The sequence below is a fragment of the Ovis canadensis genome, chromosome 9 (genome assembly GCF_042477335.2).
Source record: "Ovis canadensis isolate MfBH-ARS-UI-01 breed Bighorn chromosome 9, ARS-UI_OviCan_v2, whole genome shotgun sequence".
Lineage (NCBI taxonomy): Eukaryota > Metazoa > Chordata > Mammalia > Artiodactyla > Bovidae > Ovis > Ovis canadensis.
This window is the reverse complement of record NC_091253.1, coordinates 59,138,113-59,163,601: the sequence shown is the minus strand read 5'-3', so window position 1 is coordinate 59,163,601 and position 25,489 is coordinate 59,138,113. Positions and strand designations below refer to the sequence as shown.

General features: G+C 40.7%; 1 protein-coding gene across 1 annotated transcript in view; it reads right to left on the bottom strand.

Annotated features, from left to right (window-relative positions):
- Window positions 1–25,489, bottom strand: part of KCNB2 (potassium voltage-gated channel subfamily B member 2) — a 424,985-nt gene that overhangs the window by 232,582 nt on the left and 166,914 nt on the right. The gene's annotated exons all lie outside the window — the stretch shown is intronic.

The window sequence follows — 25,489 nt, the reverse complement described above, 5'->3', positions numbered from 1 at the left end:
ATTTCCCCTATAGTTTATTGATTAAACACTGAAGAAGAGGGGATCAAAAGAGTGGACTGAAAGGTAGAGGATGGTAGGAAATGCTTCTGAAAATCAAACTCCCTTTTGTTTTTTCCAAGTAGGTCATTTTGTCAGAAAAAATTGTAAGGAGATCCATGGTTCAGTAGAGAATGAATATTCACATTTGTTATGGCTCCTTAATTTAAAAAATTAGTCATTTTATGTTTCAACATAATGAAATTTATCTTGTTGAATTTTGTCAATGACAACTCTTGGGACTGAGCCAAGGTATCAGACAAATCCTCAGGGGCCCGTCATAAATATGGAATAATATAATACTAGTTTACAACCTTATTGCAGGAGATGTTGAGGCCAGATGTATGTCAGGATTCAGAAGTTTTTGTCTTAACAATGGAAAGGCAAAAGGGTGCATGTGCTGAACACTGCATAACACCGCCAGCAGGAAATCCAAATCAGTAGAATTTCTGCAGAGAAAAGTTTCAATATTCACACTAAATTGTGTGATTATGCAATAAGGAAAGGCTATCAATTCAGGCCAAATATAACTGTCAAAGGAGTTTATGTGTAAACCTTGGGAAATCTTTCAGTCTTTAGTGTTTTGGAGATATTGGAATTGCAGATTAAGGACTGTGGTCCTGTGTGGACATCTGGAAATTATGTCTCTAGCATCTATATTCTCTAAGCAGGAGCAATAATCAAACAACTTGTCTATATACTTGCAGTCTGATTACCTGGGAAGCTCTAATTTCTGTGAAATTTGAACTTTAGTCATTCCTATTCAGTTTTTGTAATCTATTTTGATGGCATCCATTAAGAACAATCTCACTGGCATCTGGGCAAACAAGGAGATTAAAGGATTGGCAATCTAGTTTGTTAAATAACTAGCATTCACACCATGCATACCCTATGCATATTCCTGGGCGAACAGTGAGATTACTGGTCCCAGAAGACAGTCCAGGGTCGCTCTTTTCCTTAGTAAACTAAAGAAATGAAATAGATTAGCCCAGTGTTCATCAGCCCCTGGAGACATCATAAAGAATACAAAGATCAGCCTCACTGAAGGAGAAATGGGCCTCAATCTCTGAGTTTTTACCAAGTACCTGGATGACTCTGATATATAATAAAGTCTGAGAATCACTGATGCTGACATTGGATCATAGAAAAAGCAAGAGAATTCCAGAAAAACATCTACTTCTTCTTTTTTGACTACGCCAAAGCCTTTGACTGTATGGATCACAACACTGTGGAAAATTCTTCAAGAGATAAGAATACCAGAGAGATAAGAATACCAGACCACCTGACCTACCTCCTGAGAAATCTGTATGCAGGTCAAGAAGTAACAGTTAGAACTGGACATGGAACAATGGACTGGTTCTAAATTGGGAAAGGAATAGGTCAAGACTGTACATTGTCACCCTACTTATTTAACTTATATGCAGAGTACATCATGTGGAATGCCAGGCTGGATGAAGCACAAGCTGGAATCAAGATTGCTGGAAGAAATATCAATAACCTCAGATATGCAGATGACACCACCCCTATAGCAGAAAGCGAAGAGGAAATAAAGAGCCTCTTGATGAAACTGAAAGAGGACAGTGAAAAGCTGGCTTAAGACTCAACATTCAAAAAAGAAGATCATGGCATCCCATCCCTCCACTTCAGGGAAAATAGATGGGAAAACAATGGAAGCAGTGACTTTCTTGGGCTCCAAAATCACTGCAGGTGATGACTGCAGCCATGAAATTAAAAGATGCTTGCTCCTTAGAAGAAAAGTCATGACTAACCTACACAGCATATTAAAAAGCAGAGACATTACTTTGCCAACAAAGGTCCATATAGCCAAAGTTATTGTTTTTCCAGTAGTCATGTATGGATGTGAGAGTTGGACCATAAAGAAAGCTGAGGATCGAAGAAGTGATCCTTTTGAACTATGGTGTTAGAGAAGACTCTTGAGAGTCCCTTGGACTGCAAGGAGATCACGCCAGTTAATCCTAAAGGAAATCAGTCTTGAATATTCATTGGAAGGACTGATGTTGAAGCTGAAACTCCAAAACTTTGGCCACATGACATGAAGAACTGACTCGTTAGAAAACACCCTGATGCTGGGAGAGATTGAAGACAGAAAGAGAAGGGGACAACAAAGGATGAGCTTGTTGGATGGCATATCCAACTCGATGGACATCAAGCTCTGGAAGTTGGTAATGGACAGGGAAGCCTGGCATGCTGCAGTCTATATGGTCACAAAGAGTTGGACATGACTGAGTGACTGAACTGAACTGAACTGATGTCGACAATATCTTGTTACCTTACAGTCTCACCTTTCTAATGTATTGGAGACCTTCACCCAGGCTGAGAATCAAGGCTAACATCGAGATTCTTGAGGGAAATGAGAAACTATTGTCCCTTTCTGTAAGATACACAATGACCTTCATGAGTAAAATAATAAGTCTTACTGGGAAATGATATGATTCCAACTGCTTATAATCAAATTACTTGAGAGCCCCAATACTTATCTATAACAAAGCAAAAGAAATAATCAAAAAGTCACTTCCTGATGACCGATTCTTATTTGTACAAATTCAAATTATTGTGATAGAAAATGGAATTGCACCCCTGGATGCTGTTTAAAATTATAAAGATCTCCTAGATTGGGGAGTCTGTGATTTAAATAGCCAGGGTTGTAGAAAGTGACTATGATTTGACTATGAATCATGGTGATGTTCACAGGAAGATTGTGACAGAAAGACAAAAGGGCCTTGCTGTCCATAATAAACCACTGAATTGCCTTCAGATAAATGCATCTTGTCTTTTGAGTGGAAGCCACCTATCAAATTTCCCCCGCAGCCTGCTTTGTTCATAGTAATGAAAATGCACTTTGTACAGTACAAGCTGCCTAATTCATTAGCACAAGCCTGCAGTGGACCACCTGCCTGGCTCTAGGGGAGAGAATAAGGGAGAAAACAAAAAGTTCGTATTTTTCTAAAATGGTTGACCTTTATCTGAAACTATTGAAAATCTTCCTCTACTGTGAGATGCTGTATGCACCAGTCAGCCAGATAGCCCCCAAAGCACACCCCAGCACACTGGCACTGATTTCCTCTTTAAAGAGGTCATCATCTCAGTCTGGATGCTTGGTCCTGAAGCCTCAGAGGACAGGGCAATGAGTCTCATTCAGCATTCTTCTTTCAGGGACACATGTGGATATATGCATTGCCATCGTGCTATGGATTCCATGGTTCAAGTGTTGAAACAGTCATCATCACATCCAGGCTCTTAAAATAACTTTCCAGTATGGCCAACAGGTAGGAAATGTTCAAACAATTCTTTTAAAAGGTATTTTCAAAGCATCAAATGATGCAGATGTCCTACTTTTGCATCAGACAGTCTAACTTCATATAAAAGCTCTTTGAAAGCAGGGATTCTAGTTGAACCAGTGGGATAACAATGGGAAAATGTTTTGAAATGGTCAAAATCAAGGTTTCATCATAAGAACAGAGAGCATAGGCCACATTGATGTACTGATGTGAGCTCATTTTCTCACTGAAGCTGCCCTGTACAGAGGGTGTCTGTGCTGCCAATCTAAAGTGCTTTTGAAATGGTAATGCTGTGTTTGCTGTCTTGATGGGTAAAATACCTTTATGCTGAATCTCTGCTTGGGTTGATGGTGAGATTGTTTCTACATCTTAATCTAAATGTTGTCTATTCCAGATTGCACATAATAAATACTCCTGTAAGCAATCTTCCACATCAGTTCAGCAGCCTGGGAAAAGATGGAGGAAGGGTTGCCTTTAAGAAAAACCAGCAACTATAAAAAGAGCTGGATCAAAAAAAAAGTAGACTCCCAATCGCACACCCACTGAGGTTGGGCTGACAAAAATAGCCACTTGCACAGATATAGTTCCCTTCAATGTCAGGCTTCCCTCTCCAACCGCCCTGACTCCCTCCCTCCTCCAGCTCCTTAAAGGATTTCTATGGTGCATTCAGTGCTCCTAGCAAGCACCTTAGAGTCATCAGCATCAAATGCAGGGCTGTATCGGAAGTTATAGCCGAGGCTGCTGGCTCAGAACCTTCCTCCTTCTCTTCCTCCTCTCCTCTGGTTCCTCATCCTTCCCCTCCCTTCTCCTCCTCTTTCTCCTTCTCTTCCTCACTGTTCCAACAGCCCCCTTCCTGGGAAGGCATGGCTTTTTAAAACATAATTTTTATTTGTTTATTTGGCTGTGCTGGGTCTTCACTGCTGCGCAGGCTCTTCTCTAGTTGCAGTGAGCAGAGGCTACTGTCTAGTTACACTGTGCAGGCTTTTCACTGCTGTGGCTTCTCTTGTCATGGAGTTCAGGCTGTAAGGTGTGTGTGCTCAGCAGTGGTAGTGTCTGGGCTTAGTTGCTCTGCAGCATGTGGGATCTTCCTGGACCAGGGATCGAACCCTTGTCTCCTGCACTGGCAGGTAGGTTCTTCACCACTGAGCCACCAGGGAAGTCAAGAGATGACTTTTTAGTGCTAACATTTAGAATATGTGTACAAGGTGCCAAGCACTGTACCAAGTACTTTGATACACAACTTCTTGAGTCCTTCCATAGCCTATGAGGAAATCGCAGCTCAGGTAAATAACTGGTTCAAGGACACATACTTAATTAGAGGTTGAGCAGATTCTGATAGTGGGACACAAAGCCCTGTTTTCGGCCATTATGCTGTGCTGCCTGTTTGGTCAAGAATGGAAAACTCATGACACATCCAGGTTAGTGTCCTCTTGGGGGGAGGAGGGGGCGGGATTGCCAATTAGTCCCACAGCTGGCTCTCCACCTCAAACCAAAACCAAAATTCTTGAGTCTAGCTGACTTGTGTTTAAAAAAGATAATGTAGGTGAAGAGTAAAGAAATAAAAGGAATACAGCATTAGGTACATGTCTTACAGGTGATGAATGGAGTTTTAGCTCTTGGTATAACATCTGTCCATGCTAAATGATCACGACCCTAACATTTGCCAAGACTCCTGTCTTTCTTGTCTTCCTTTCCTCTCATCACTTTCTATTTCCCCCTCCCTATTCTCTCTCTTACAGATTCATTTATTTATTCATGCATTTATCTGTTCTATTATCAATTCGGTACTTTCGACACACCAGGTTCCGCACTAGGGGCTGGAGATACACAGATACAATGATGGTCCTCAAAGTACTTACTTTTTAGCTGGGGAGACAGAGAAGTCACCATAATAGGGCAGGCTGACACCTCGTGTGATGTGACATCACATCAAGAACTGTCCATGTTCCTAGGATGGGTAGTCAGCCCAGCCTCAGGCAGTACAAAATGCTCTTTCATGGCTTATTTTTAAAAGCATGCCTATGTTTAATATTAATCTCAGGTATAGCTGAGAAAACAGGCAACAGAAGAAAGTCATTCTTAAATAAACTATTCCTTTCCTTTGGGATTCCCTGGTAAAGCGTCTGCCTACAATGCGGGAGACCTGGGTTCAATCCCTGGGTCGGGAAGACCCCCTGGAGAAGGAAATGGCAACCCACTCCAGTATTCATGCCTGGAAAATCCCATGGACCAAGGAACCTGGTGGGCTACAGTCCATGGGGTCGCAAAGAGTCGGACATGACTGAGCAACTTCACTACTACTATTTCTTTCCTCAAGTCCACAGAATCTCCACCAGTAGCTTCAATGTCACACTCACTGTAAATATGGGCCTGGTGAGAGGTTCTAAGTATTATGCTAGCCAATCAGTTCTTGTGGTCAAAAGTTTTTTGGAAAAAATCTGTCTCTCTAGTAGGCATCTCAGTTCTATTAGTCATACTTCCTTGTAATGTCTAAACATCCAAAGGGTAGAGAGTGAACAGCACAATGTTGCCAAGTACTTCTTAGAAGCTTATAGGCTGTCTCCCAGCAGTGCAGTCAGGTCAGAGTGAAGACTGGCTGTATGACCACAGCTTGGGACACAAAGCAAGCTCTGCCTCACCTTCCCTTGGGAACTCTGGAGTCTGAGCTGATAGACCAAGAAACTGCGGTGTTCAGGCTAGCCAAAGACCTGACCCTGACACACAGTAAACTGACCTGGAAGAGACAACCGTGGAATCATTTAAAGAAGCAGCTCCCAACAGAATAAAAGAAAACATCTTCCATGGGAAATGAACAAAACACCCTGTACCATATAGAACCAGCTTCATGAGCGTGGCTCCAGTGACTCCCAATCAACGTATCCTCTTGGCATCTGAAAGAGAAGAAGAATCAGCAGGGAACTGAAATCCAACTGTGTGAAAATGTCTTCCTTTCTGCAAAGATAATTAGCAAAATTCACAGGCACTATCAGATGCCATGTGACTTCAGCAGAGGCTGTCTTTGGGTAGCTGGCTCCTAGTAACCAAATTGGCCCCAGACTGACAGGATTGTCATGGCAGGGATCCAGCTTACTGGGCATGACATCAACTCTGATTTTAGAATCAGAGTTTCTAAAATCAATGATCTGTTCAAACACAGAGCACTTTCTATGAGAAGTTCTGTTGATCTTCTATTAAGTATCCATTGATTTGTGATGTGTTTTTCTCCTTAGCTCCTTTCTCACAGCTGTCTTGAGAAGGAGACCTTATCACCCCACAGTGCTGGAGAGACAAGAGAGGCCGAGGAAGGTTAAATGATGTGTTTATACCAAAAACTGAGCACTGCCCTGCATTTGTGAGGAACCACTGACTGCCTCACATTCTTGAGCAAGGGGCCTTGCTCTAACCAGTTCCTAAACCGGTACCTTTTATAGGAAGTGTCTCTCTTCTTGTTTGTGAAATATTTTTACAAACATAGTAATACTTGGTTAATGGGCGAAGTCTCTTGGCAGATCCTTTCATGTTTAACATACAATGATGACTGATGTTCAAAAAGAGGATTACAAGATTCTGTAATGCCTTTTGAATCATTAAAAAGAAAATTAAATTCTTCCAAATATGGGTTTTTGTCTGCAGTGTATTTTATTGTATGCTACCCTTAAGTGAATTTATCATTGGCATATATATAGGCTTCCAAGGTGGCACAGTTGATAAATAATCTGCCTATCAATGCAAGAGATGCAAGATGTGAGTTTGATCCCTAGGTTGGAAAGATCCCCTGGAGTAGCAAATGGCAACCCACTCCAGTATTCTTGCTTGGAACATTCCATGGACAGAGGAGCCTAGCGGGCTACAGTCCATGGAGTCACAAAGAATTGGACACAACTGAGCATGCACACACACACACACACACACACACACACACAGGATGACTTGTTTTTTGCAAAGGAAACATCTCATTCTCTGAAAATAAAGGACAATACATATATAATGCAAGATGCTTTCCTCTGACATTCTCTTTCTTTCCCTCTTATCCATCCTTCCAGCCAATTTATTCTTACAGGTCTAGTCTTTATAGTGTGGGTTCCTCACGACTGTACCAGAATCATAAAAAAAAAAATCTACATCTCACTTCAGTGAGAAAAAAATCCACATCTCACATCTGCTTTCTAGTAGTAATTAGAATGGCACAGGACAGAAGGGGTTGGGGATGGGGGAGGTTTCCAGTCAGTGAATGTGGCTGAGGAAATTCGGCTTCCTGGTCAGGAAAGTTACCTCTGGCATCACTGTTTTTATAAAAGAGAACATCCTATTTTGGTATGAAATTTCCAAATCATTTACAGTCCAAAGCAATTTGTTTTGGTGAGAGTTAGCTGCAAAATTTCTTGATAGTAAACTTTCATGAAATTGGCTAAGTTGGCTGGTCTTCAGAAGTTTCAACCTTGAGTTTGATTATATCTTTAATTCTATTTTTTTAAAGATATACTACATTTTTTCTCTTATACATATTGTGTTTTACATATATGATTTAACTTTGTCATTTTCTCTTTTGAGATTCAGTGTTGAAAGTAAAAATATAAGATATAGAGCTCATTGCTTTTTCCCTTCAAGTTTCACTGTTCTATGGGAAGGGAAAAACTGAAAAAGGGACATTGATTGTGAAGAAATCAGATGAATGAATTAGTTTGTGAGTTATTGCCTTATTATACACTCAGTAAGACTTTGCTGGATTAAAAAAAGGGCAACCACAAGAGGTAAAATTTAATCAGTCATTAAGATAAGCATTATACACTGTGTTCTTTCTTAATATACTTTTAGTATTCAATTGACATTTCCCTTGAAATTAATACAAATTAATCTAGACTTCATCAAAGGCTATTTTAGACATCCAATTTTAGTGTTTTGAAATAAGTTTGGAACTGTAACCACTGCTTAAAAATAAGGACAGTTGGAAGGAGAAATGTGTCAAAAGCAAACCCATGAGCGTACTTTGGGGTCTAGCCAGCTCTGAAGAAGCTCAGCTCCTCCCTCACTGTCTAGGCGAATCTGAAAATTTTGCTACTAATATATAGCACTGGGCCTCTGGCTGGAGCAGACAGAATTGGTGGCCTCCCTTATGTGGGGATGATGTCTAAGGGCATCAAAAAGGAACCCTAGATTAAATAATGTCAGTAACAACAACAGTAACTTCAGAACTAGCAATATTTCTCTCCATTTGGTTACTAAAGATCGCAATGGCCATATTAAAAGTTTATTCTTGGCCCCTCATGAAAATCCAAATATTCTTAGGAGCAGCTGAATATTAACAGCTATTTTTGAAGGTCATGAACATTTTTCTTCCTGAGAAATTTTCCAAAAAGGGAGGAGGTGTTTGAGAATATCCTGATATCAAGTAAAACATCATAGGACTAGCCTTCACTGCAAATGCATCTTTCTCAGTGGAAAGAAACACACAGAGTACCCGTGGCTGAACAGGAAAAGGCCTCCTTGTTAGTTTTCATTTGAGTCAGTTTGTTAACCTTCAGGTTCTTCTTTGTCTAGAATCCTGGAGCTGACACCCCAAGTAACATTTTCAAATTGAAAACAGAAAAGAGACCGATGGAATGATATTCACCTAAAATTCTTTGAGGAATAACATCAAGTATAAACAGGCAGTTTGCTCTTCTTTCTGCAATGCTGCTCTCTCTTTCTTGCAAGCAGGTTCTGCTTGCTGCTGCTGCTGCTGCTAAGTTGCTTCAGTCATATCTGACTCTGTTTGACCCCATAGACAGCAGCCCACCAGGCTCCTCTGTCCCTGGGATTCTCCAGGCAAGAATACTGGAGTGGGTTGCCATTTCCTTCTCTAAGGCTCTACTTAATGTTACTTTTTTCCTATAAATTCTCTTGTAATATTTCCCCTCCCCTTTGAAGTGAAGTGAAATTCGCTCAGTTGTGTCCAACTCTTTGCGACCCCATGGACTATACAGTCCATGGAATTCTCCAGGCCAGAATACTAGAGTGGGTAGCCTTTCCCTTCTCCAGGGGAACTTCCCAACCCAGGGATTGAACCTGGGTCTGCTGCATTGAAGGCAGGTTCTTTACCAACTGAGCTATCTATCAGAAAACCCTCCCCTTTACCTCACAGCAAAACAAACAAACATTAATCAAGGTGTTAACCAAGGAAATGGGTATCACACTGCCAGGCTAAATGAAAGCATTCTAGATTATATAGATTTTTGACCTGGATATTTAGTCAACAATCCATCCATCCCAATTTTAAAAGTGAGCAGAAATGTCAGGAGAACAGAGTCAGACTGAGTCAGACTAAGAATAAGGTACAACAAAGACAGTTCCAGAAGCTCTGGAATTGAAGAGAAGAGTTAACCTCCATTCTCTTGCATGATTTCTCAGCTACACTGTAGTCAGGTAAAGGGACATTTACAGCGTCCCAAGAAAGAGATTGTGTTCTGTCCCCTGCAGTTCTGAACTGGTTTTCATGCTTCCCCAAATAGTTTAGTTTTCCTTGAATTTTGGGGTAAATAATCTTGGTATTCAAATAAAGTTTAGAAATGGAAAGATGGTATTGCTAAGATTATTATTATGTACACTCGATAAGATTATTATAAAATAGCTACATGAAGAATTATATTGATTCCTTCTTATATAATAGTTCCAGCCCCTCTTCAAAGTTCTGTTGTATGTTTTTCAACAGTGGCCTATGACCTCTTGCCTCTTCTTCTTTGTGACGTAGTCTGTTATGGATTTGTGAGCCACCAGGCTTTTCACACTCGGTCTTTGTAGTTCAGTCATTTCTCCAGGCTTACGGTCACCCTGAATAGCTTCTGACAATGTAAGAGGGCAAGGGTAACTGTTCCATAGAAGGCTGCAACCTCAACCTAGGTAAACAAGATATAGCTGTGCCAATACTTCCAATAAGATGCCAGGATATAAGGACCTCATCCATGCGAAGGGCTGGAGGTCACCCAACAAATCAAGAGACTGGTAGCTTTTAAATGTAAGCCATAAAAATGCTTCCATTTTATGAGAGCAGCACAATTATACAGATGTACTATTGTAATGAACTACATGGCAAAAAGAAGACACAGAAGGGGAGCAAAAGTCTTGGTTAATGAGCTGACTGTCCCAGCCAGAGGGAGATAAGGCACATACTCCTGTTTCTGAGTTTGCAGTGTAATTGCCAAAATATTTAATAGCCAGACAGAATTTCAAATTGTGCACAGATGGAGGAAATGGGTGAGTGCACTAAGCTGTCTAAAAAGAGGTGTAGAGAAGTCAAGTCATACCTTTGAAAACAACTCATTTTCTGTTTCAAACATTCCTCTTCATTTTGTTTCATTTTCTAAAGGTCTCTTTAGCTCATTAAAACATCTTTCTCTTTCTGCTTGTTAAAGATTTCCTGGTTGTTTTTAGCTTACTAGTTTTTTTCATCCAATGAGCAAAAATATCAGAAAAATTGGCAAGTGAAATAGTGATGAGATAAAAAGGAGGAAGACAGGAAACAGAGCATTTCCTCTAGGTGGGGTTCCTGATGCTGCTGGAGCTTTGGACCTTGTCTCTTGGTACAGTAAGAGGCTGTTGGATACAGTTGGGTGCTCTCAGCCATCATGGGGAAAGAATCCCAGGTCTGAGAAACTATTTCTTGGACTGCCTCTTCGTTTTCAGTGTCATTCCCCAGGTGGGTGTGAGTTCACTAACAAACAACCTCAAAAGCAAAACAACAACAAAAAAATCTGCTAAACTTATTTTTCGAATTTCAAAAGTAAAATATATTCAAAACCCAGAACTTATAAAATATGGAAAAGCTCAAAGAAAAACTGATGAAATGTAATCTTGTAATTCAATCATTCAGAGACAACTACTTATTCATATTTTGGTGCCTGACTTGTATTTTTCAAAAATTGATACATATTGCTTATGTAGGTAACTGTAATTGGTTTAAAAAATATAGTGCTATATTTAATATTGTTTTTAGCCTGCTTTTTTCACTTAAATGCAGTGGGAATATTCCCATACATGTCTTTTACAGACTGACTATGATGTCACAGTAATTGACATATGGATTTAGCATCTTTAATTTAACCCATGTTCTACCCCTGGGTATTGTTTTGGTCTGTGGGGGCAGTCATAACAAAATACAGCATAGACTGTGTGGCTTCAACAATAGAAATTGATTTATTTATTTTCTCACAGTTCTTGGAGCTGGAAGTTTGAGATCAAGGTGCCAGGATGGCAGATTTCTGATGAGAACTCTCATTCTGAATTGCTGGTGTTTAACCTGTTTTCAGTTTGTCTACTATAATCATGTTGGATAAACATCCTTAGATACATCTCTCTATGAAGAGAAAAATCTCTTTCTTTGGCATAAATTCATAGAATAACTGGATGAAAGGGTATGGGCTTTCAGGTTTTTCTCTCCGATTAATTTACAATAACCCAATTATATCCTCAGTTCATTTAAATTGAATGAACTCAGTTTACAAACAATTATTGGGTTGGCCAGAAAGTTAGTATGAAGTTTTCTGTAAGATGTTATGGAAAAACCTGAATTAACTTTCTGGCCAATCCAATACTAACTGTGAGTTACTGTAAGTACCAAAAATATTAGATAACTCTTTCTCCCAATGAGTTGATAGTCTAGACCCAAGGACGATGAATGGAGGTGGGTCAAGTAAACGAATAAGGAGAGTTGAAGCACTCTTATTTTCCTTCTGCCCTCTACAGAGCCAGTTCATCTCAGCAGGATGCAGAGCTTTATAGTTTGTTATACATACTGTCAATCTGCCTTCTAGAAAGTCTATGATGTCCTACCGGCAGAAAAGAGAGTCCACTTCTCTACATGTCTGTTCAGTTTTGAAGATTTATTGGACTGGATTTAACATTCGATTGCTGCCTTTGTGCTTCTTCTCTAAAACTGTTAGTAATCAATTTTCTGGCTCAGTGCCTATAATTCTTCCAAATGACAACAGACATAACTTTCTTTAGATCGAGAAAGATGACAAAATATATGCATTCACCACAAATACCCTGTTCTGAGGTACCATGAAGAAGTAAAATTTTAAAATATTTAATATCTCTTGCCTACAGTTTAATTTTGGAATATTCCCATGAGAGGGAAAACCACTAATGCTACCAAAAGTTTAATTTTCTTATCTAAAATATGGTTTGTTTTAATGGAGAAGGGGAAGGGTTGATCTTCTAAAGATGTTAGGTGAAACTGAATCTTAAACAATTTTGTGGAAGTGATTTTGACATCTCCAGTGTTAAGAAAAGAAAAAAAAAAGTAACATATTGTTTGGTGTTAATGCTCTCAATTCTAATCTATTTCTCTAAATAATACATATTTTTATTTATTTATAAATACATTTATCAATTTATTTTATTTATTTATAAGTAAATAATAAATATTTTCTTTCAGAGTGATAACCTGTGACTTCTTAATAAAGAGAAGAGAAAATAATATATTTATTCTGTATTAGGTATCATGCCAGATTCTTTCAATTATGTTATCTCAGGAAATTGCTTTTATTTCTTACAATTGCCTTATATGGTAGGGTTATCAACTTTAGCAAAAAAAAAAAAACATTGGAAGCTTAATTAATTGGAATTTTAGATACACAACAAATAAAAATTTTAGTATAGCTCATGTGATATTTGGGATAAACTCCTGCTAAAAATTGTTACTCTTCTGAAATTCAAATTTAACTTGGCATCTTCTGTTTTATTTGGCAGTCATAGATAGGTATGGTGATTCACATTTTGCTTTCCATACCGTGAAAATGCAATGACAGGGAAAGAAATCAAATAAAGTCACCACTGTTTGTCTTAAAAGATCTGAACTCTCACAAATTAAGGCATTAGTTCTCCAACCTTTAGTTTCAAAATCTTATAGTATATTTGGCTTGCTTTTTTTTTATCTCCACTTTAAGTTTGTCCAAAATGATACATTCACTGGTTTTCATTTCTAAGCCAAGGCACACATTAAATGGAGAAATAGCTATACAAATGGCATTGAAATATTAATTCGCTTAAAGATTGATTTTTCTGGCCATAACCACTCACTCATATTTAATTTACAGAACTGCAGGTACACAATAAAAATACAGAGCAGACAGTGACACATGACATCCTCAAACAAGATTATGAAACACTGTCATCATACTATGACAGGAAGGCAGAGCAAATAAAAGGGCAGGAGGCTAACTGGGAAGAGAAAAGGTGAAGCTCTAACTCTTAAGGGAAAGAGCTACATAACGGAATGAAGAAAGAAATATTAATTCCTAGGCACAAGGTACACAAATCATGATCAGGTAGATGATGAGGATTTGCTTTAATCTACCCAAGTGAATGGATCCAATGAGTGCTCATGGGATTAAACTTGCACATGGAGGACTGTCTGACAAGTCACAGCCAAGCCTTTTAGCCTCTTTATATAACCGCCAGGGAAAGAAAACTGGTTTGGAATATTCCATGATCAAATGTCCTTGGATGGGCTTGGGCCATCCTACCATTCCTTGGTTCTCAAGAATGCTTGTTCAAAGAAGACATACAGATGGCTAACAAACACATGAAAAGATGCTCAACATCACTCATTATCAGAGAAATGCAAATCAAAACCACAATGAGGTACCATTTCATGCCAGTCAGAATGGCTGCGATCCAAAAGTCTACAAACAATACATGCTGGAGAGGGTGTGGAGAAAAGGGAACCCTCTTACACTGTTGGTGGGAATGCAGACTAGTACAGCCACTATGGAGAACAGTGTGGAGATTCCTCAAAAAACTGGAAATAGAACTGCCATATGACCCAGCAATCCCACTGCTGGGCATACACACCGAGGAAACCAGAATTGAAAGAGACACATGTACCCTAATGTTCATCGCAGCACTGTTTATAATAGCCAGGACATGGAAACAACCTAGATGTCCATCAGCAGATGAATGGATAAGAAAGCTGTGGTACATATACACAATGGAGTATTACTCAGCCATTAAAAAGAATACATTTGAATCAGTTCTAATGAGGTGGATGAAACTGGAGCCTATTATACAGAGTGAAGTAGGCCAGAAAGAAAAACACCAAATACAGTATACTAACACATATATATGGAATTTAGAAAGATAGTGATGATAACCCTGTATGCGAGATAGCGAAAGAGACACAGATGTATAGAACAGTCTTTTGGACTCTGTGGGAGAGGGAGAGGGTGGGATGATTTGGGAGAATGGCATTGAAACACGTGTAATATCATATAAGAAACGAATCGCCAGTCCAGCTTTGATGCAGGATACAGGATGCTTGGGGCTGGTGCACTGGGATGACCCAGAGGGATGGTACGGGGAGGGAGGTGGGAGGGGGGTTCAGCATGGGGAACACGTATACACTCGTGGCAGATTCATGGTGATGTATGGCAAAACCAATACAATACTGTAAAGTTAAATAATAATAATAAATAAATGATAAATGGTTAAAAAAAAAAAGAATGCTTGTTCAACTGACTCTGGATTGGAAGACATGACCATGACCCTGAGCCTTTTGCACTTTGAGCCACTGGTTTATGAGAAAGAGGAAGAAACTGCATCTAGTATCTGAGGCTTAGTTCATGCTGGGGGCCTAATAGTTTAGGCAGAGGAGGGCCGGACACTTGAAAGCAGAGTCAGCGGCCAAAGGGAAGGTGGAGCCCATGGGTTTGCCAGGCACTGGATTCTAGGACTTCGTGGAAACTGTGCTGTTGGCCATGGCTTCCTGATGATCCGAGCATGAACATGGCTCGAACAGGAGACAACTACCAATTCAATGATCCCCACATGCTGCAACTTTGACAAGTACTACAGAAAAGAGACTTGCTGAAAAATGAGTAGTTAGCCAAGGAAAAAGGGTAGGAAGAGGGACTTCCTTGTTGGTCCAGTGGTGAAGACTTTGGCCTCCTCATTCAGGGGGCACAGGTTGGATCCTTGTTCAGGAACTAGATCCCACATTCTGCAAGATCCTGCGTGCTGGCTGAGTACTGCTACTAAAACCTGGCACAGCCAAATAAATAAATAACTAAAAGGTAGGAAAAGAATTCTGAGCAGAAGTCACAGTCCCAGAAAAGGCCTGACCTAGAGGAGCACCACATATTCCAGGGCTGGAAGGGGGGCCCCTAGCTGATGCAGAGGGCACAGCAGGAGAAGGAGGCAGACAGCTGGTCTTGCAGGCCCTGCAGGGATTTGCCTTAGCTGTAGGGGCAATGAAAAGCTCCTCAGGTATTTAAAAAAGGGGGCTGGCAGGATCAGATTGATAATTTGGAAGCTCACTCTGCCTGCAAGGTGGCAAGCAGACTGGAAGAAGGGGCCTATGGATGCAGGAGGCAAGGCTGCTAGGGTGGCAGGCTGTGAGGGTAGCTTGAATTTCAGGTGATGGTGGGGAACTGCTTTCAGATTTGGGGAGCAGTGAGGAGGCAAATCAACAGACCTGATGATAGATTCCAGAGATTCAGTAAGGAGAGCTTCAAGGAGCGTCCTGGAATATCCTGCTTGCTTCACTGTGAAGACCAGGGTGTTGGTCACTAAGAGGCAAGTCCAGAAATAGAGCAGGCAAAGGGATGAGACTGTGTTGGTTTCAGAAAGACTGCGTTTGGGCAGTCCAGAAGGTTCTATCCAGTAGGAGGTTGTCTATATGGGTTTGGAGCTCAGAGAAGGACCACAGAAGTCACTGGTTCAAGTGTATATGGCCTGAAGTGCCTCAGAGGGTGCGTGCATATTTGCTGCATGGGGTGGCAGCCAGCAAGGCAGAAGGCTTTAGGCCGAGGACCCATTCAGCCTCGACTCTACACGTGTGGGCTCCGCGTCTCCACCTGTTAAATAAGAATGATGATGCAGGGTGGAGCTTGGGTTCCCGTTCCATGACTTCATGCATACAAAGCCTACTTCATAAACTGTAGAGTCCTGCACCAACACCGAGTGGCTTCTGCTTACCATTGAGCCAGTGTTGCCCTCCTATTCTTTCTGCCTCTGATAGTCTTCCTATCTGCTCTCTTATTCTTACCTTCTTTCTGGTAGTAGGCACATAATAATATTAAGGGCCTAATAATTGCCAGATCTCATGCTAGATAGTGGGAATATGGCTGGAAGAAAAGATGCTTACCCTCCTGACACTTCTATTTTCAAGGAGAAGAAACCACATCAAACTCATTCTCACATTATAACTCATTGCAAGAGGTCATCAGCAAAGACAGCAACCCCCAGATAATGCAGTGTAACCTAGGCTTGAGAGAGCCCTATGAAGAAATGCTAAAACGAGGGACAGAAATAGCAGCATACACTCCAGAGGCAGCCTGAACCAGGAATGGGATAAAAAATGTAAAGCTGACAGTCTTCCTCTTTTGGGAATTTCGGTCTGTCTCTATGCAGGCATAGCCTCACTTGGAGATAATGACCGAGTCCACATCTGGGCTGCTTTGTTTATTTGAGACTAACGTCACCTCTCTCTTTTCCTTTTGCAAAAGGCCCCACTCAACTAGTTGTACCATCTCTGATGTCAGGAATTAATATAAATAGAAGAAAAATTCTTCAGCAAATTTATAATATAAATACTTGGAGAGTTATGAGACATTTATAACATAAAGTATTTAGATTAGCTGATGATATATATACATAGTATCTAGGGTAGACCATATACTACTGAGATTGAGTATCTAGAAACCAAGGCAATGCTCCTGTTGAATGTCTGAAGCCAACTTCAGATCAAGCATATGCCCATCATTGTACTGGGCCCTGGGGATAGCAAGACAAATAGTCCCATGATTGAGTAGGGGAGGGAGGCAGTGCAAACAAGTATAGTGCAGTGTGATGAAATCTCCAGGAGAGATACGAGGGTGATGAGAACACAGTGGGAGAAGCCACGAAATATGGCCACGAGAGATTCTGTGTAGAGGTAGAAAAGTTTTGGAAGGAGATGAGCTTGGCCATGATGTGTTTTTGGAAGGAATATTTGAAGATGCGTGTAAAGAAGTCAGGAAAGGCATCAGTGGAAATGTTCTGATACAAATTAAGAGAAGCAATTATTAGATGAAAAATTATAGCAAGATGGCAAGGGTTAAGAATCCAGAGAAGTTTTCTCCACAGCAGATGAGAGAAAAGGAAGAAGGATAAAAATCATCCACACGTGATAACCACCTCCTGCTCTCTGGCCCCTCCAAGCTCAGTCTTGGCAGCAAAGGTGTCTCCTTCCTAATACCAAGGGCTTCCCTGGTGGCTCAGATGGTAAAGAAGCTGCCTGAAATGCCGGAGACCCATGTTCAATCCTTGGGTCTGGAAGATCTCCTGGAGAAGGGAATGGCACTCCAGTATTCTTGACTGGAGCGTTCCATGGACAGAGGAGCCTGGTGGGCTATAGTCCATGGGGTCACAAAGAGTTGGACACGACTGAGTGACTAACACTTTCACTTTCCCAGCACCAAGATACTGGTGTACCTTGAAAGAGCAGAAATGACTTGTATCTGGAGGTCCAAGAACTAAAACATCATCTCAGAAGAAAAAGGTGACATAAAACATACTTAAAAACAGAATGTGTGGTTTAGGGTCCAGTTTCTCAAGGTCAGACTGTGAAACATGCAAGAAGATGAAATGGATGAGGAGCCCAGCCTTAGTCACTCATTAGTTTGGACTCCCATCTTTCTTTTTAATTCCATTCTTTATCTTGAATGCTTCAGAGCCTCTGAATGTTGTCTTCAGAATACAGAATGGAAGAATGGCCATCTTTTCCACTATTTCCTTTAACTAATTTTTCCCTGTTTTATTTTCTCATAAATTCAATTTTCCTAGGGTTTTCCTTTTGTCTTTTTTGGCTCATTGCTTTTCAGTTAGAATTTATTTTCTTTAGCCTCCTTTGTCTTCCTTCCTTCCTTCCTTACTAAAATACTACAATTGCCAGCTGTCACCACCCACTCATGACACCCTCCTGGTATAATATGACTGAGCAGAAGCAAGTGAGAAACATGTTTAACTCTCAGGCCCCAAAGCTTCTTTCTACATTTCAACTACAATGAAATCTGTGGGAGGGCATTTGTAATGACTTAGGCAGATAGAAAATTAAGGGGTAATGCAGAATTTTTTTCCAAAGAAAATATATTTTGATAGGAAAACCCCAGCCACTCTATGAGGCAAACCTATAAGTGTTTAATTGTTAAATAATTGTATTTAGTAAAAAAAAAAAAAAACAAACCACCAGCGTATTTTCAGCAGAAGAGATCTGAGATGAGAGGAATGTTATCATCCTCTGTATTTTAAAGGATTCATAAATTAGATGGTATTACGGCTGGTGTCACCAAGACAGTTTTGTTCCAGGGGACAGGAGAGCAAGGGCCATGCCTTCCTAGTGCATCTACTGTTTCTACAAGGGTGTTGGGAATTATTGGGGGTTGTGTTCTTCTTTATGGAAATGGCTGACACCACCAGCTTTGCAGCAGGTAAAATCAAAAGGAGTCCAAAACAGTGATTATGGAGAAATGCCATTCCTTTCTTAACAATAGACATTATTCCAGGTGAAAGATACATCAGTCACGAAACTGGACACAAATGTCTATCATACATTTTGGGTCACATATTAGTATTATTGCCATAATCCTCCTAACATTTGAAGGCTTCAAGTCAACTGAAAGGTAGGAAAAAAAAAAAAAGACTTCAACTTAAGACTTCACCAATTTACTCCCATCTCTGAATTTTTCTTTTTTTTTTAATTTGTAAAAAAGAAAAAAAACCCACAATAATAATAATCACCTTATAGATTTGTTATCATAACAAATAATTTCCTGACCAAGTGGTTACGGAACTTTCGAACATTAAAGCACATAAACCATAATGCAAGTAAAGTTTTGACCACCATCTGTGGCATATGAGAAGCATTCAGTGAGTGAGAGCTAGTGTTACATTACTGGTACAGAAGAAAACCACATTGTCCAACCCAAGGTCAGTGCATGTCAAAGGGTCAAACCCACAGAGGTGTTTGGCCTTCTGAGTTAAGCTACCGCACTAAACGTTTTCCAAACAAAATGCACATTGCAGGAAAAAGGAGGGGAAGAACCCTGCCATTGCACTAGTCGGATTCAGTGAGTAAAAGACTACCACTCCTTTCACTAGCAGGACTGTGAACACCACAGCTGATGTGGCACTTGGCACATCTTTAAAAATCTGCTCTTCTCTTTTTCTCCTTCTTTCCCTTCCCCACCTTCCCCTTCTCCTTCTAGGCTGAACTTGCTTACGTGAGTCTACAGAATGAAACGCAGATGATGAATTATTTACTTTCCCTTTTATGAATAGTAACCATCACTAAAGCAAATTAAAAGCATCATTGGGCACATATTTAGAATCATATGCGTAATACATAAATCAACACTCTTATTAGGACAGAAGTCAAGTTAATTAAATGAGCCCCTGATGCATCCAGTGTTTGGCCCTTGCATATGCTCTTTCTTCCTCAGGACCACAGCAGGTCACCCTTTGTTGCCTGGCTAGCATCTAATTGTCATTCAGGTTACATCACAAACACAATCTCCTCTAAAAGACCTCTTATGACTCTTTGTGAATAATTGAAGACGCTTCCCCTCATATAGGCACCTGTGCACCCTTTACCAGAGATCTCATGAAATGTTCCTGAAGTTGCTGGGTTATGTATCCGGCTCTTCAGTACGAATGTATAGACCTTAAGTGGAGGCTGTGTGCCTGGACCTCACTAAGAGCCTGACACATGTAGGCAGTTTGGCAGTCATCAATGCTGTTCACAAACAGTCTCGGCTCTCTGCCTCCAGGGCTCACAGTAGGATGGCATCTCCTGGCTCACTGTGTGGTTGTGCTGGGCTGTGCAATATACTCTGGCCAGTGAGTCATGAATGGAAGTGACAGGTATCACTTCTGGGTCAGAGCAGTCCACTGCCAGGGTGAGAGCCTCTCCAGCACCCTTTCCCTCTGCCATGGGGACCAGCAATGTCCCGGACAGTGGCTGCTCCATCCGTCCGGGTCTTGGAGGGAGGAAGATGGCTGACTGTGATGACCATGTAGTGAGAGCAAAAAGCACATCCTTGTCCTTGTGGACTCCGAGATTTTGGCATTGTTGTTATTAGCATAACTTAGCCCATCCTGATACATGAATTCCATGATACTGATGAATAAGAAGGAAAAGGGAACCCTCTAACACTGTTGTGAGAACGCAAATTGATTTAGCCACTATGGAGAACAGCATGAAGGTTCCTTAGGAAACTAAAAATAGAACTATCATATGACCCAGCAATCCTATTACTGGGCATACACCCAGAGAAAACAACCATAATACAAAAAGACGCATGCACCCCAGGGTCTACTGCAACACTGTGTCCTATAGTCAGGATATTGAAGCAATCTAAATGTCCATCAGCAGAGGAGTGGATAAAGGAGATGTGTGTGTGTGTGTGTGTGTGTGTGTGTATATATATATACACACACACATATATATAATGGAATATTAGCTGTAAGAGGGAACAAAACTGAGTCATTTGTAGAGATGTGGATGGACTTAGAGACTGTCATACGAAGTAAAGTAAATCAGAACGAGAAAAACAAATATTGTATATATGTGGAATCTAGAAAAATGGTATAGATGATCTTGCAAAGCAGGAGAGACACAGACCTAAACAACAAACGTATGGACACCAAGGGGGAAGGAGGATGTGAAGCAGGCATTGGGAGATTGGGATTGACACATGTGACCTATGTACATTATTGATACTATGTATAAACAGATAACTAATGAGAACCTACTGTATAGCTTGGGGTGACCTAAATGGGAAGGAAATCCAAAAAAGAGTGGAGATATATATATATATATATGTATATTTGGTTCAGTTCGCTGTACAGTAGAAATTAATATATTGTAAAGCAATTCTATATATATATATATAGAATAACACAGTGCCCATTTGCTTAAATAGACTTCAGAGGCCTTGGAATCCATGACCTCTCTTTCAGGGAAGCCCATATTTTTTTTTCTTTTTTTTTGGCTGTGCTGTGTGCGACTTGCGGGATCTCAGTCCCCCAACCAGGAATCTGTGCACGCTGCAGTGGAAATGCAGAGTCCTAAGCAATGAAAAGCTCATACTTTAAATTTAGTGTCTTCCTAAAATCTCTAGAGATGACCAGCAATACATCTGGATGTTTAATAATGCCTTGGTTAGGACATTCTTCCCTGCATCTAACCAGGGAGGTGACATATGGTGTGTTTTTGACAATACGGAAGGGTCCTCTGTGACTTCATGATGCTCTTGGCTCTCATTATCTGTGTCTTTAGAGAAACCATTTATCATTTCCAAATACTGGCTTCTTATCTGGGAGTTATTATGAAACCCAAAGGAAGAGACAAATATATGAAACAACGTAGACTTGCAAAGTATTAGCCATGTCTCATGGCATGTGATTTGAAGAGAATCAGAAGGCATAGCTGCTCCCAAATTGCCAACATATCTTTGTGCTGGTGTCTAAGAGCCCTTTATGAAGTTTAAGTAATTTGGGGATGGGTTAAAATTAATTAATCACTGCCCTAAAATATCTGCCAGCTAAAGTGGTCCTGAGAATGCTGGGACACAGGATGAAAGTGTCTGGAGGGTATGGATGTGTTTCAACAGACTCTCCAGACAGGTAAAGGCAGACTGCAGGCCAGCAACACTTAGAGGAGTAAGGACTCTCCAGGTATCATTAGCTGCAAAGAATCCTGCCAAAGGAGGAGAAGCAAGAGACAGGTGTTCAACCTACTCCAGTATTCTTGCCTGGAAAACCCATGGCTGGAGAAGCCTGGTGGGCTACTGTTCATGGGGTCGCAAAGAGTCAGACATGACTGAGCACACACACAGACACACACACACACACACACACACACACACCACTTAGGGGCTGGGTAACTGACAGGACAAGACATGGCAAAGTCAAAAATTCCACTTCATGGCTTCCTCCAGGGTCAGGGTAGCCGTTTCCTGTGGCTGAGAAATCACTGGGCTGTAAGAGGCATCTCTGAGACCATTCTGGGTAAAAAGTAACTTACTGAGCAGTTCTGCTGCCATCAAACAAAGCCATACTTGACAAGGCAGCTGAGAGACTGAGAGACTCTGATTGTTTATGTAAGTCAGTCAACCACTTCCAAACAATTAAAAAACTAGTTTAGGGGATCTTCTTTTGACCTTTTTTTTTTTTTTAACAGTTGAAGGGATAGAGAAAGGCTAGGAAATTTTTTCTTTTTCATTTCATCCTCTGTCTCTCTGTCTCTCTCTCTCTCTCTTTTTTTTTTTTTTGCTTTCAGTAGGAAAAAAAAATTAGTATTCCTATTTCTGCTCTTGTAGACATTTAACCAGAGATGTTAAACTCAAACCACTGGCTGCTTGCTGAAAATATGTAAAAAGGCAGTAAATAAAGTCAGTACATGGAGATGGCAATGTTATCAGAAGGTAAATGATATGTCACTTTTTTCAACACCTGCGATTCTTTATTAGCTGTTCCCTAACAACCTGGCAGGGTATATATATCCAAGTTACACGTCAGGCTACTGATGTCCATGAGGTAGAAAGGCAATCCTGAAAGAGAGTTTGAGTTCTAAAATCTCTTATGTCACTGAGACTGCTGATAAAAATAGGATAGGGATAAGAATAACCATATGCCAGATTCTCATTCTTTAAACTAAGTCAGACTTTCGGAAACACTTTGCTTCCATTTTTATGAAACACAGAGGCAGGAAGACATTACTGTGAAGTCCAAAGGTTGGAACCAGGAAAACCATTGGAGCCTATGTTTCTGATATAAATCTGCATTTGCTTCCCTGCAAATGAGAGGGAGGAAAGGGCAGATTCAGGAAGATCCTGAAATCAAAGCCTGAAGAAGTAATCACTCTTTCCACCCTTAAAGGGTAAAATGTCTGAATAATTAATACTGGTGGCAGAAAGCTTGCAGGGAGATTTGAGGTTTGTTCCAACCCTTGAAGCGAGAAGCATTAACTCTCAGTTAATGCACCAGGAGATGGCATTCCCCAAAATCAATGGCAGCTTCCAGTTGATACGCGACTATGGATTCTTTATTGTACCAGGATAAGTCATTTTGGATGACCTCAGCAAATAAGAAGTGTAGACTTGCCTCTATTGACAATTAGCTGTTTCTTCTATAGTCACATTGTTGAAATAATGCACTTTCCAAAGAAAGATGAACTAAGCTGAATAGATAACCCAAATTCTACTTTTCATAAGAAACCAAATTTCTCCCTACCATCAATGCTGGGAATCGTTCACTTGCCCACCAGCCAAGGCCTGCTCTCCAACTTTTTCCTGTTTACTCTGGGCCCTGGAAGGCTGACTGAAATGGACCACTGCAGGAGGCTCCCAAGCCCTCCTGCTTTCTTTGGAGACTGGCCACCTTTTGGGAGATGGCAGACTGGCAGAAGAATAGCTGCAGTGAGCCGTGGGGGCACAGTGGTCTTGCTGCACCCCTCACTCGACCCAGATCCCATTAGACTCTCTCTTTATAGTCCTCTCTGTATCTGGGTTCTGGTCGTCAACTCTTCAGACCTTGGGGTGAGAACAAAGCCCAGTTATTCCCACTTCCTGGGGCTCCCCTCACCCTGTTTCAGCTGCGTCTCTTTCCTACACTCTCCTCCAATCACCCTAATTTGAGTGTGCTGTGTCGTCTGTCTTTCGTGCTGGCCGAGAGCCTGACTGGTAGTTTTATTTGAAAGTGAAAAAGTTTATTTTCCAGGACGTCTCTTGATGATCTGGAAAACAGGATAAAATCAACCCTGAACAGGGAAAACATTCAGCCTTATTTGTGTCCTGTCTTTGTTAGTAGAAGATGAGCCGCCTTTAGCTTCTGAGCTCTGAATAGCCTCTCTTTGGGGCGTGGGATTTTTGTGTGCGACGACTACTGTGCTTGGTGTAACTGTGCTCACAAGCGTGGGGCCAGCTTTTCTGATACTCTCTAGCTTGTACCGCCAACCCATCATGCCTTCTCTTGTTCTGTTTTTCATCCTGTGAAGTGGAGCTAAAAAAAGCCCCCAAACCATGCAACCAAACCAAATGATAAAGCAATGCTTGAAGATCAATGACCAGATAGCTAAAGGAGAAAAGAAATACAGGGACAATTAGGAGGCTCCTTCAGAATATAAGGGCATCCACCAACCATTCTTCATCCCTCCTGGGCTCCCAAGAAGACTTTAAATTGCAGCATGAGGAAGCTAAATTAGAGATTTTTAAAGAAGAGTCATTTTCTGTCTGTCTTTTAAAACATTTAAGTGGGATCGTAAGGAAAGCTGTGAAATTACTTTCTTGGAACGTCTTTGAGAATTAGGTTCTTACCTCTCTGGGATGGTTCTGTTCTGATTCTCTTGGAAGGCAAGGTTTGAGATTAAATGATCTATCAAGGTCCTTTCTTAGCCCATAGAGTACTAGTCAGAAAGCACCAAAGTTTACAAGACAATGACAGAAAGGGGTGCCAAGTTGGTATTAAACAAAGAAGCCCTAGAGCTGATCGTGAAAAGCAGGTGGCACCTGTGGGAGTGTGACTGAAAAGGGAACCAGACTGGTGATGAGCAGCACACACCCGAGACAAACACAGGTCCATGAATAGAGACGGGAGCTGCGGGCAACGCAACGGCAAAGCAAGCCCACTTCTTGAAAAAATTTTGAGAATTATATGATTATGAACAACGAGACCCATTGTTATTTTAACAAACTTGGGGTCTATTCATTATTCTCCTTCAAAAGGGGGAGTTTATGTAATGTAAAAACCTAGAAGCATATTTTTCATCATGCATGAGATGATGAAAATCCAGGTCATGTTTATTTTTCTAACTTGTTGAGTGATTATCACAGCATTGTGTATGGATAGAAACAACATGATCCAGAGGATAGTAAAAAAGTGAAAACAGAAACAAAGATAAAAACACCTATGAATCCCTGTGCCTGAAGAGAAACCTGGCTCCATGACACTAACTGGTAACTGACCTCTCTGAGGAATTAAGTGGTAATCCTGATGCCCGATGAATTCACAGTTACCTCAAAGGAAGGGCATTATAGTCAATTTGAGTAACTTGTGGACTATACTTTTTTGTTTTTTACTCCTAAAAAAATTGTGGTGAGTGGTTTAAATCAACACTTTGAGCCCAAAGCCTTGCACTTCCA